The sequence below is a fragment of the Paroedura picta genome, chromosome 1, assembly GCF_049243985.1.
Source record: "Paroedura picta isolate Pp20150507F chromosome 1, Ppicta_v3.0, whole genome shotgun sequence".
Lineage (NCBI taxonomy): Eukaryota > Metazoa > Chordata > Lepidosauria > Squamata > Gekkonidae > Paroedura > Paroedura picta.
In genome coordinates this window covers 16669282-16681521 of record NC_135369.1, presented here as the reverse complement: position 1 = coordinate 16681521, position 12240 = coordinate 16669282, and the positions used below count along the sequence as shown (strand labels likewise).

The 12240-nt window shown below is 48.2% G+C and overlaps 1 protein-coding gene across 8 annotated transcripts in view; it reads right to left on the bottom strand.

The window, feature by feature from the left end:
• The window catches only part of MARK2 (microtubule affinity regulating kinase 2), a 168213-nt gene that overhangs the window by 124128 nt on the left and 31845 nt on the right, over positions 1–12240 (bottom strand). The window contains exon 1 of one of the 8 annotated variants that reach the window (XM_077324002.1): positions 4247–4555. The exons of the other annotated variants lie outside the window; for them this stretch is intronic. The gene's annotated coding sequence lies outside the window, so the exon portion shown is untranslated. Of the gene's footprint in view, positions 1–4246; positions 4556–12240 lie in introns of those variants that run through there. 8 annotated transcript variants of the gene reach the window in all.

Sequence of the window (12240 nt, the reverse complement as noted above, 5' to 3'; positions counted from 1 at the left end):
TCCCCTAGAATTCAGTGTACTTTACAAAAACACAGGGAGAAACCAAACTGCCTTTTATCAGTGATCAAAGGATCTCACCTCCCCATATGTTGCTTGCTCCATCCATCTCCATACAACTGTGAGACATTCTTCCCAGGGAATTGCTGGTAATTATCCCAAGGAGTTCAATCCCAGCAGCCGGCTCAAGGTCGACTCAGCCTTCCATCCTTCCGAGGTCGGTAAAATGAGTACCCAGCTTGCTGCTGGGGGGGTAAAACGGTAATGACTGGGGAAGGGAATGGCAAACCACCCCGTATTGAGTCTGCCATGAAAACGCTAGAGGGCGTCACCCCAAGGGTCAGACATGACTCTGTGCTTGCACAGGGGATACCTTTACCTTTTATCCCAAGGCCAGGGAGTCAAACTCAAAATTCCATTACATTGCCATATCTTACAGTCACATTATCACAAATAAAACAAACAGTGAGGAATATGGATACACAAGTTGAACAAGGTTAGCATGAATAGTGAGATAAAATACCTGTGTCCCTGTTGAGTCCTGGGTATGTCATAGTATTGTTTTGTAATAAATTGACTTTTGCTATTCCCTGTCATGTAAGAAGATCATAGTCTGACGAAGAGTGCTTGCACTCGAATGCTCATGCCCTGAATAAATCTTTGTGGGTTTTAAATGAGCTACTGGACTCTGATTTTATTGTGCTACTTCAGACCAACATGGCTACCCACTTGAATCAACGTTTACAGACCTGTTGGGAGAGGGAGGAAAGAAAGACCCGCTGACCATTTGGAGCCAGATTACACGCTACTGCCAAATTCTGGATTTTTGCAAAAGGCTCTATCTACAGAGGCTGCGGGGACTCCGGGGAATGGTAGAGGACAGGAAGGCCTGGAAGATCATTGTCCGTGGGGTCACGATGGGTCAGACACAACTTCGCACCTAACAACAACAACAGAGGCTGCTGCCCACGACTTTGACCACACGGCACTGCACTGCACTTCCATAAAGGAAAGCCAGAGAGAAAGGGTCCGACTACTATTGCTGCCAACCAGTTCCTTGATCCAAGAGCTTAGCAACACGCCTTGAGTCTAAGGAAGAAGGCGGACTAGAAATACAATGAATGAATGAATGAATGAATGAATGAATGAATGAATGAATGAATGAATGAATGAATGAATGAATGAATGAATGAATGAATGAATGAATGAATGAATGAATTGGAAGGGACCACATGGGTCATCAAGTCCAGCCCCCTGCACTATGCAGGACACCCTATCGCTCATCCACTGTAACCTGCCACCCCCTTGAGCTTTCACAGAATCAGCCTAAATAAATGGTTTCTTCCCCACAAGAGGTCCTCTAAAACTGTTGTCGGTCCTTCCAAGCACCAGAGGAGCAGTGTGGAGCAATGGAATCGGGGAAACACAACTATGACCTGTCCTTGTGATTTAGCCAGGATAATGTAAGCAAAGAGGAGGTCTACGCAAGGCATCCCAGACTGTCGGGAGCAACAGGGACTGCATGTCCATACTGTTCTTGAAAACCTTGACCGGCACTTCTGCTTCGAGGCTAAACGCTCAGAGAGTCCAATGTGCCTAGACCACAGCTCCGTAGCACACAATAAAGTACAAAGGAAAGGAATGAGGAGAATACGGTTCTCTGGTGCTAGAGGTAGGGAAGAAAATAAGATAAAAGATGAAAAGTACCAACACGGAACCCTCGGTGCTGCAGCAACTGGGAGGGCAGGAGAAGCAGAGCCTAAGGTGGGAGTAATATTTCCAACTTTGAACAGACAGCCATTTAAAATTCCTGGCAATTTTAAATGCAAACGCTGGTAGGGGCTCCTGGGAATTGTAGTCCATGGACATCTGGAGGGCCGCAGTTTGACTACCCCTGCCTTAAGCCATTGGAGGCAATTGTTTCAGGCTTGGCAAGGCCCATGATGCTTCCTGTCCAACTGCAAGGGAACCGCAAGGGAACTGCGATTCCGCCTTGGAGATAGTGTCGGTGCCTGCTGCCTTCACCGCCTTGGAGCTTTGTGCTTCCTGATAGGCTGGCCAGAGAAAGAGTTTCTGCAAGCGACACCACAACCTCTCTGCCAACAAAAGTGCACAGAAGCTACAGCGGATCCCCAAGCAGAAACCTTTGCCAAGGTCGGCAGAGGGCACGGATTGGCCGGTCTACAGGGCTGGAGCTGTGTAATCTGAGCCTGACCCCCCACACACACACACACCCTCCCCTTTTGCACCTCTGCTATTAAAAAAACCTGCTGAGGACAACGCCTTGTGGAGGGCTTAGCAGGGGTAGTCAAGCTGCGGCCCTCCAGATGTCCATGGACTACAATTCCCAGGAGCCCCTGCCAGGTAGTCAAACTGCGGCCCTCCAGATGTCCATGGACTACAATTCTAGTCCATGGACATCTGGAGGGCCGCAGTGTGACTACCCCTGCCCTTCTGCTCTTGATTTCTGCCCCCCCACACACACTATTTTTTAAGTATGAGTTTTAACAGAATGTTTTATTGATGTCGTATCCATCTGAATGGACTTGTAATGACAATTTATAATGTATAAATTGCAATCTGCCCTGAGTTCCCAAGGACAGGGTGGGCTATAAATCCCAAAATAAATAAACAAACACTACGGAGACCTCTGATCAGATGGGGGGGGACCTATTGCACGGGCTCTCGTTGATCAATGCAGACGGCTCCTCTAGGGGGGGGGGAGATAAAACAGGTCCGACATGCTTGTGGCAGGGTTGCTCTTTCAGGAAGTCACACTGACAGTTTCGACTTCCAGTCCTTGACAGCCACTAACCAGAACACTGCCTACTATGCAAAGGGTGTGTGTGGGGGGGGGGGGGGGAGTCTGAATAAGCAACCGCTCAAGTGGAATGTTTTGGATTACCCTTCCAAGGCGGCCAAAGCAAGCACAGGCTAAAACAGGTAGCTTTAAAACTTAGCCGGTTTGAGCAAACTTCTGCCAACAGCTTGGGGGGAGGGTGGGGAGGGGGGCATCCGAGGGAGGAGCTGAAGTTTCCAAGGAGCCTTTCTGTCTGCCTGGGGCTCCCGACCGAATTAAGCTGTTTACAGAATCCCCTTGGAAACAGCAGCTGCAACTTAGCAGCTCTGAGCCTGCATTTCACGCACAGGGGTGTAAAACGGATGCTGAGCTGTTATTTTGGTTAGATAGGTCTTTTTGTATGGGACTTGTTTGGTTAGCGGTGGCGGAAAAGTACCATACAGTCGTGGACAACTTAGGGCAACCCAGTAGGGCTTAAAAAGCAAGAGATGAACAGGGCGGTGGGTCACCGCAGTCTGCCTCTGTAGAGCAACTCTGCACTCCCATGGTGGTCCCCTATTGAAATACTGACCAGGGACAACCCCACTTAGCTTCCAATGGCCAATCAGAGGAATGGAATGGAATGGAATGGAATGGAATGGAATGGAATGGAATGGAATGGAATGGAATGGAATGGAATGGAATGGAATGGAATGGAATGGAATGGAATGGAATGGAATGGAATGGAATGGAATGGAATGGAATGGAATGGAATGGAATGGAATGGAATGGAATGGAATGGAATGGAATGGAATAGAATAGAATAGAATAGAATAGAATAGAATAGAATAGAATAGAATAGAATAGAATAGAATAGAATAGAATAGAATAGAATAGAATAGAATAGAATAGAATAGAATAGAATAGAATAGAATAGAATATCCAAGAGCCAATGAAGACTGGGCTAGTCTGAGCTGTCCAGGTTAGGGAGAGTACTGATTACCGCCCCTCACCATAGGGATCACTTATTTGCAATGGGCTGCCCCATATGAAGGCTGACCTATCTAGAGATTCAGGTGGGCAGCTATGTTGGTCGGAAGCAGCAGAACAAAGTCTGGACCTAATGGCGCTTTTATGACCTACCTAGAATAAAACCTGGTTGGTCTTAAAGGTGCTACTGGACTAAAACTTTTTCCCATTAATCTTTTTTCAGGCTTTGAGAAAACCCAGAAGTGATGTCAGCAGGCCATACCTCCCAGCCATGCCCCTGGAAGTCACATGTCACTCCCACTCCCAGACACTCCCACTGGATGTGACATCATGCTCCATTGCCCCCTGCCCCCCAACACCAGGAAAAGCCCAGCGGCCTACTCCACTGGGCCAGGAACAGGGCTGGGGCAGGCATCCTCTGCTCCATTACCCCCTGTCAACACCACCCCAACAAGGTTAATTGAAAATGAGAGTACTTACCTCTCTGGCCCATCACTGACTATTTTGGGAGGGGGAATGGGTCGACAAAAGCATATATGGTCATGTTGTTGTTAGGTGCAAAGTCGTGTCCAACCCATCGCGACCCCATGCACAATGATCCTCCAGGCCTTCCTGTCCTCTACCATTCCCCGGAGTCCATTTCAGTTTGCACCAACTGCTTCAGTAACTCCATCCAGCCACCTCATTCGCTGTCGTCCCCTTCTTCTTTTGCCCTCAATCGCTCCCAGCATTAGGCTCTTCTCCAGAGAGTCCTTCCTTCTCATGAGGTGGCCAAAGTATCTGAGTTTCATCTTCAGGATCTGGCCTTCTAAGGAGCAGTCAGGGCTGATCTCCTCTAGGACTGACCGGTTTCTTCGCCTTGCAGTCCAAGGGACTCGCAAGAGTCTTCTCCAGCACCGGAGTCCAAAAGCCTAAGTTCTGTGACGCTCGGCCTTCCTTATGGTCCAACTTTTACAGCCATACATTGCAACTGGGAAGACCATAGCCTTGACTAGACGCACTGGTGACATCATCCAATAATTTCCACAAATAGCAAAACACATAGGCCTGCCACTGTCTCCTGGGTCTTGGTCACAAGCTATTTTGTTTTGCTTCACACAGCATCAAAACTGAGGTGCGCTGAACTATCACCCGCCATCCTTGGAGCTGCCCCTGTGTATTTATTACAAGCCTGCAGATTGTTTAGGCTGCTCCTGCAGGGCCAAGATAAAAGCCAGCGGCAGCTGTTCACAATATCTTTGCAGAAGCTGGGTGGCCGATAAGCAACACGCATGCCTCAAAACTCGGTAGTGGAACTCCCAGAGAGGGTCGGCCAAAGAGACTGAGGACAATGGTTGGGTAACGAAGAGAATGCCAAGGCATCCAGAGGAAAGCAAGTCCACTGGGGACAGCTTACTCTTCTTCTGGGTAGATGCAATGGTGTCAGACTTCTTGCATTTGCTTCTCTTCTTTTGGCAGACACCCAGGGTGTGGAAGAGAGTTTTGGGGTTGTTGGAGAGCGTGGGCCCTTCCATCTCTGCCATGAGTCTTACACCTGAGGGAGGCTCGCAGTTTACCTGCCTTCCACAAGTCCTACCAAGCAAAGGTCTTCCTTATGTTGCCAGTCACATGAGCCTGCTGAGCCACTATGTATTACAGCAGGGGTCGTCAACCTGTGGTCCTCCAGATGTCCATGGACTACAATTCCCATGAGCCCCTGCCAGCAAATGCTGGCAGGGGCTCGTGGGAATTGTAGTCCATGGACATCTGGAGGACCACAGGTTGACTACCCCTGCATTACAGGATTATATTCAAGCTGTAGGGAAAGGTGGGGGGTCTAGACAGTTTAATAAGCAAGTCTGAGAAGACACATAAATAAGAATCGTAGCTCTGGCTACTCAGGGGAAACAAACCCCAATCAGATTAATTCATAATTGGATTTCCTAAACCTGAATGATATGTATTTGTACTTTCATCTCCCACCTGTTTACAAATTCACACAATGTACTCTGTCACACAACTCCTATGGACAATCACCAGAAAAAAAACATTAATTACAACTTCTAAACTGGCAGGCTTGCCCGATATTGTATCGGCAATGGCATCCATTCATGGTGATTAACTCCACGAAACAATATAGAAAATGGAAAACGTTCTGCAGGGGGGAGAAAAAAAAGAACACGCTGGAAAAATAAAGGGCTGTGGGAAATTTTCCACCCTGCATCCCTGACTAAATGACACCAATGCCTCGACCAATAACTTTTAAACTACTAAATAAACGCATTCCACCCTTGATCACCAATGGGTGTTGTTGTCTTTTTTTGGGAGGGGGGGGGGCTGGCCCAATATCCAGCCCTCCTAATTCTTTTGTCAAGATTTGCTCCAACCGCTTTGAACCTACAGTTCTTTTGTGCTTCTGTCTCCTCTCCCCCCCCCCTCCGCCCTATTCTGTCGCTGCTAAATCGGTCCTGCCACAATGCCCCACTGTCCCTCGCACAATGGAGTCGGCGCAAGCAGCAGCTAGAGTTCACTGCTCCATTTGACCCAGCTCTGGTTTCTAGCACACTGTGAACCTACCCTAGGAGACGGGGAGACACCCAAATGCAAGCAGCTGAAAATGCGGAAAGCAGCACAGGCACAAAAAAAAAAAAAACACCCCAGTTAGTGTTGGGAAGAATTCCCAATGGGCAGTCATGTCACTCTACAGTGGGCTTCCTCAACCAGGGCTTCATGATACCCTGAGGTTTCGTGGAAGGGTTTTCCAAATGGGTGGGAATGGGAGGACCCAAGACAGTTTAAGGGGACCTCTTGTGGGGAAGGAACCATTCATTCATTTTATATGTTTTTAAAAAACCGTTCAATATTTATCGGGTGATAGGACCGTATCATTTGAGAGCTGTACCATAAGATTTTTTTGGCAATTTTTAAAAATAATGTAGGTTGAAAGTTCTTTCCTTAACCCTCCCCATTTACCTGGGCTTGGGACTGGCATGCTCAAGTGTGCACGGCTGAGGGAGGCGGTGTGGGACCGAAGATCGTGGGACCGCCAAGAGTCGGACACGACTGAAGGCCTGACAACCAGAACAATGACCGTATAGGGTCATGTCAACCCGCTTCCCCCTCCCAAAATGGCCAATGGTGGGCCTGGAGGGGGTGAGTGGCTGGGCGAGGGTGTGTCCACAGCTCTGCTTCCCACCCAAATTCTGCATGATTTCGCCGCTTCTGTGGTTTCTCGAAGCCTGAAGAATATTCCAGGGGTTTCCCGGTGGCAAAAAGGTTGGGAAAGGATGGTCTACAAATGAAAACAGTAGTCTGGAGGCAGCCTAAAGATTAGAAATACTTACTCTTAGCTGCGAATACCATGATTACCATGGACAGCCAAAGTTTTAGAGAGGAGCAAACCAACTATGTCATTAGAAGGGAAGATATTACAGCTGAAGCTCACTTACTTTGGACACATCATGCAATCAAACTCGCTAGAAAAATCATGAATGCTTAGCATGGTTAGCAGCGGCAAAAGGAAACGTGGTCGCCAAAGGATCCGCTGGCTCGACACGATCAAAGCCGACACAGGGATGACCATGAACCAACTAACAGAAGCAGTCAGAGACAGGGACGCATGGAGAAGACTTTCCTATATATAATCGCTGAGGGTCGGATGATATCATCTTCATCAACATCACTCTAGCGCAGGGGTAGTCATACTGCGGCCCTCCAGATGTCCACGGACTACAATTCCCAGGAGCCCCCTGCCAGCATTCGCTGGCAGGGGGCTCCTGGGAATTGTAGTCCGTGGACATCTGGAGGGCCGCAGTTTGACTACCCCTGCTCTAGCGAGTGCCTACTCACAAATGCTGATGCTGGGATAAATGGTGTTAAGCCTGCGATGTGCCACCAGCTCCTATTTTGGGATTAATGGAGGCAGCTGAAGACAGAAGGACCCATTTGATTAGGAGTAGTACAGTCAAGTGCCTATCTTGCTTTTTTTTCTTTCCCCCCCCCCTCCAAGATAAAGATTAAGGCAGCTCACATTCAAAATGTAATGCAACACCCCAGTGCTGGAAGTACATCAACAGAAGGTGGTCATGCCTCTGGGACTGATAACAGTTTAGCATTCTGTTTCCAGCAGTGGTCAGCCAGGAGTCACCAGGAAGCTCGTGAACAGGACCGTTGCCAGAATGTGCTACCTGGGATTCTTTCAACTGGAAGTTGAACCAGAGACCTCTTTCCTGCAAGACACGTGATCCACCACTGAACTGCGGCCTCTGCTCTTGGAAAACCAGCAGCAGCCGTGTTCCAGAAAGCCATACAGCTAAACAGATTCTCAGCCTGTCTTACTGAAAAGGTGGAACTTTCCACTACCTTCTTGGGGTCCAAGAGGACAATGCATAACTATGCCTTTTGGGAAATTGGAATTTTATGCCACAGAATGCCCTCCGTCCAAAGCCAACAACACCTAAAGAGAGGCCCTCAAAGATGTCTCAGCACGTAAGCAGTATCTTGTGAAGTAGGAAGGTTACAGACCAAGGAGAACTTGGGAAAAAGAAGGTTCAAGGGGCTGGGCTCCAGAAGCCCACAGCTAATTCATAGGGTCTTCAAGGCAAGGATTGCCATTTCTTGCCTCTGCATAGTGACCCTAGACTTCCTTGCCTCTGCATAGTGACCCTGGACATCCAAGCACTAAGCAGGGCCAATCAAGCTTAGCTTCTGAGATCTGATGAGATCAGGCTAACTGAACTCCCAGAATTCCACAGGCCCTGCAAAAGGGAGCTCCTCCACCAGGCATTCGACCAAGGTTAATGCGACCCAAAAACATTCGGCGGTCCCCCTCAAATCATACCCTCCATAATCTGAACGTTTCTGACCTCCCTAGGAGCTTTGTTAAAGTTCTTCTATTTAAATTGTTCAATGAGATAATTATGGTAACCTGTTAAACTTATATTTACTGTTGGAATTGTTATTGATATATTCTTGTTACTGTTATTAATGTATAACATTCTATATATCACACAATGTTCCCATGTAAACTGCCCTGGGCCGTATGGAAGGGCGGTATAAAAATCTAAGAGAATGAATGAATGAATGAATGAATGAATGAATGAATGAATGAATGAATGAATGAATGAATGAATGAATGAATGAATGAATGAATGAATGGAGGCCACTCAGAACAATTCACTGGTTCTTGTTGTTGTTGTTATGTGCGAAGTCGTGTCAGACCCATCGCAACCCCATGGACAATGATCCTCCAGGCCTTCCTGTGCTCTACCATTCCCCGGAGTCCATTGAAGTTCACTGGTTCTTACTGCAACACATATACAGATCAATATAGGGGTATCTTCTAACCAGCTAGTTTTAGCAGAACTGGACATCTGATGGGCGACAGCAGGGGATGGAGGCCCTGAAATTGAAAAATGCTTCTTGTTACCCTCCCTACATTCAGGCTGCAGACATGACTTGAGCTAATGCGCTTTTGTGAGAAGCTATGCATCAGGAATTGGGAAGGTTAAGAACACTAAATCAGCTCTAACCCAGGAGACCAACTTGGTATAGCAGTTAAGATTAGCAGCCTCTAACCTGGTGAGCCAGATTCGATTAGTTAAACTTCACCATTTTGCATTCTCCAATGTTCACATCTCACAATGTTCACATTCTCCAATCCAGTTCACCAAGCTGCTTATTTATGTAGTCCATATAATAGCACCACTGTTCTTGAAATGCTTCAGCAATCGTTTAATGCCATCCGTCACCCAAACGTACTTGTGCCTGACATTTTCAGCTGCCTCACAGGACAACACATGTAGCGTAGTGGAGATCACATGGACAAAACCCGGGTGGGGCCCTAAGTTCAGCCCCCAACGTCTCCAGTTAAAAGGGCCAACCAGGAGGTGATATGAGAGATGACCAATGGAGATCCTGGAACGTGGCAGCCTATGCACATGAAACCTTATACCCAGAATCAAACTACACTGGTCTTAAAGGTGCTGCTGGACTCGAACATTGTTCTACTGGTTTGGACCAACACGGCTGCACACCTGAATCTACCTTGATTATGCTGGACTAGGGGCTAAGCCCACTGCATTCAGGAATACAATGGCCACTATAATGGGGGGGGGGGGTGTATGGAAGAACTCTGCAGACAGACTCCCCCTCCCACCCAGGACCTGGAAAGGCTGCAGGCAGTTGGTAGGGAACTCACCAGCAGGAGCAGCTCTTACACGGCAAGGATCTGCAGCCTCCGAGCCTCAGAGGGAAGTGGGAGGAGGAGGGGGTGGTCAGGGATGGGGGATGGAAGGCTAGCCAGTTGGAGGAGGAGGCACTCAGGGGCAGGACAGCTGCCCTGAGTGGGTGTTAAGCGCTGAATGGCACTTAAGCCATGAGACACGCTCCTTCTCCAAGGCCATACCAGAAATATTAAGTAGAACAGATACTGTTAAGTCTGCATGCAAGAGGATCTGGTAGGGAAAGGGTTAAGAGAATATTTTCACTGGGGTACCCTTGGCCAGGGGTAGTCAACCTGTGGTCCTCCAGATGTTCATGGACTACAATTCCCACGAGCCCCTGCCGGCAAATGCTGGCAGGGGCTCATGGGAATTGTAGTTCATGAATATCTGGAGGACCACAGGTTGACTACCCCTGCCCTTGGCTATTGGCCCCCAAGCCTCTCTTTATTTAGACCTGGAGCCTCGTTGGCTGCTGCTTCTGTTTCATCTCCTATAGGCCATTCTCTTCTCTCTATTACCTGGGCTTGGAGCCTTGGCAAATGGCCATGGGTTTTCATGGGAACGGGCATCCTATGGGCATGAGGGTCACTGTGGGTGGGCAGGTAGTTGTGCATTCTGCAAGGGGTTCAACTAGATGACCCCGGAGACCCCTTCCAACTCTTTGATTCTAAGCTGACCTTTCTGAAATCGAACGTACCTCCATGAATGTGTCATGGAAAGCATGCTTCTGTTTTTGTAAGTCAAATCTCTCTCTCGCTACCCCTGGAATCGCATCATCTTTGTAATTTGTTTGAACAGCATTTTCCCCTTAACTGAAAAACATGGAAGACTGGGGATACTACGTAAAGCTTCTGAGCTTCCAAGGGAAATTATCTTTTAAAAAAAAATTTAAACCAATCCTCTGACGCTGTAATAGGCAGCTCCGTGTGCTTAAAGTGAAAGGGGAGGCAGAGCCCAATTGCACATTCAAATATCGATGGAGCCTGCGGGGGTATAAAGAGCCCCGGTCCCTCATGACAGGTCATACGGTGCTAATGTTTGATAATGGCCCTTAAGTTCCTAAATACGCAAATACCGTGACACACTAAAAGGAAGTGATCCATCACATACACAGCGCTCTCTGAGCACAAGGTGCTTTGGCGATCCCCCTGGACACCATCGCACACATTTTGCAGAAGAGGAAGTGAGGGCTTAAGGACCAGGGAAAACAAAACATTTCCTGATCCCTCCCTATCAGGGCTAAAAGATCAAACAGTCCCTACAGGTTCACATAGACCTCCTCTCTTCCTGCCCCAGCACTAATGCCAAAATTCACACCCCTTTGGCTTGGAGGACAAGATTCAGCAGCTCGTGTCAGTCATTTCACATCATGACAAGCATTACAGGCCCTAAAGAGCCAGCTTCGAGTTGCGGTTAAGAGTAGCAGGCTCTAATCTGGAGAGCCAGGTTTGATTCCCCACTCCTCCACATGCAGACAGCTGGGTGACCTTGGGCCAGTCAGTCCTGTTAGAGCTGTTCTCGCTGAACACTTCTCTAAAAGCTCTCTCTGAGCCCCACGTACCTCTCAGGGTGCCTCTTGTGGGGAAAGGAAGGTAACCTGCTTTAAGACTTCTCTGGGTAGTGAAAAGCGGAGTATAAAAACCAGCTCTTCTTCTCCTTCTAAATTCTTCTCTGGGAATTCCCCCTGCTCTTACATATTTACCTTCTGCAGCAGAAGACAAGTGTGGCAGCAGAAGGCCAAGAAGCTTAGTTTCTCTCTCTATCCACACTCCTCTTTCCTACCTTTCCTTGTCCAAGTGCCAGAGATGCAGGCCACTCCTGATGATGGTGCATCTTGGGAAATGCAGTTCCCAAGATTAACAACATCTGTCAGATGCTCTGGGAATTACTTTCCTCAGAATTCAACAGAAGCCTTAGAGCAGGGGTAGTCAAACTGCGGCCCTCCAGATGTCCATGGACTACAATTCTCATGAGCCCCTGCCAGTGAATGGACATCTGGAGGGCTGCAGTTTGACTACCCCTGCCTTAGAGGGACAGCTGGGAAATGGAGAAGAACAGGAGGTGGGGAGATCTTTCCCTCTCCTGGGAATCAGGCTCGCAACCTGCTGGGGACAGGGCCATGGCTTATGGCTCACTGGCATTCAACTTGCTTTGCATGCAGAAGGCCTTGTTTCATAAGGATCAGGCTGCAGGTGATCTGAAAGGACAGTTGCTAGTAACATCTGCACCCTCCCCTCTCCCACTCCTCTTGAGATGCTTTGGGATAACTGA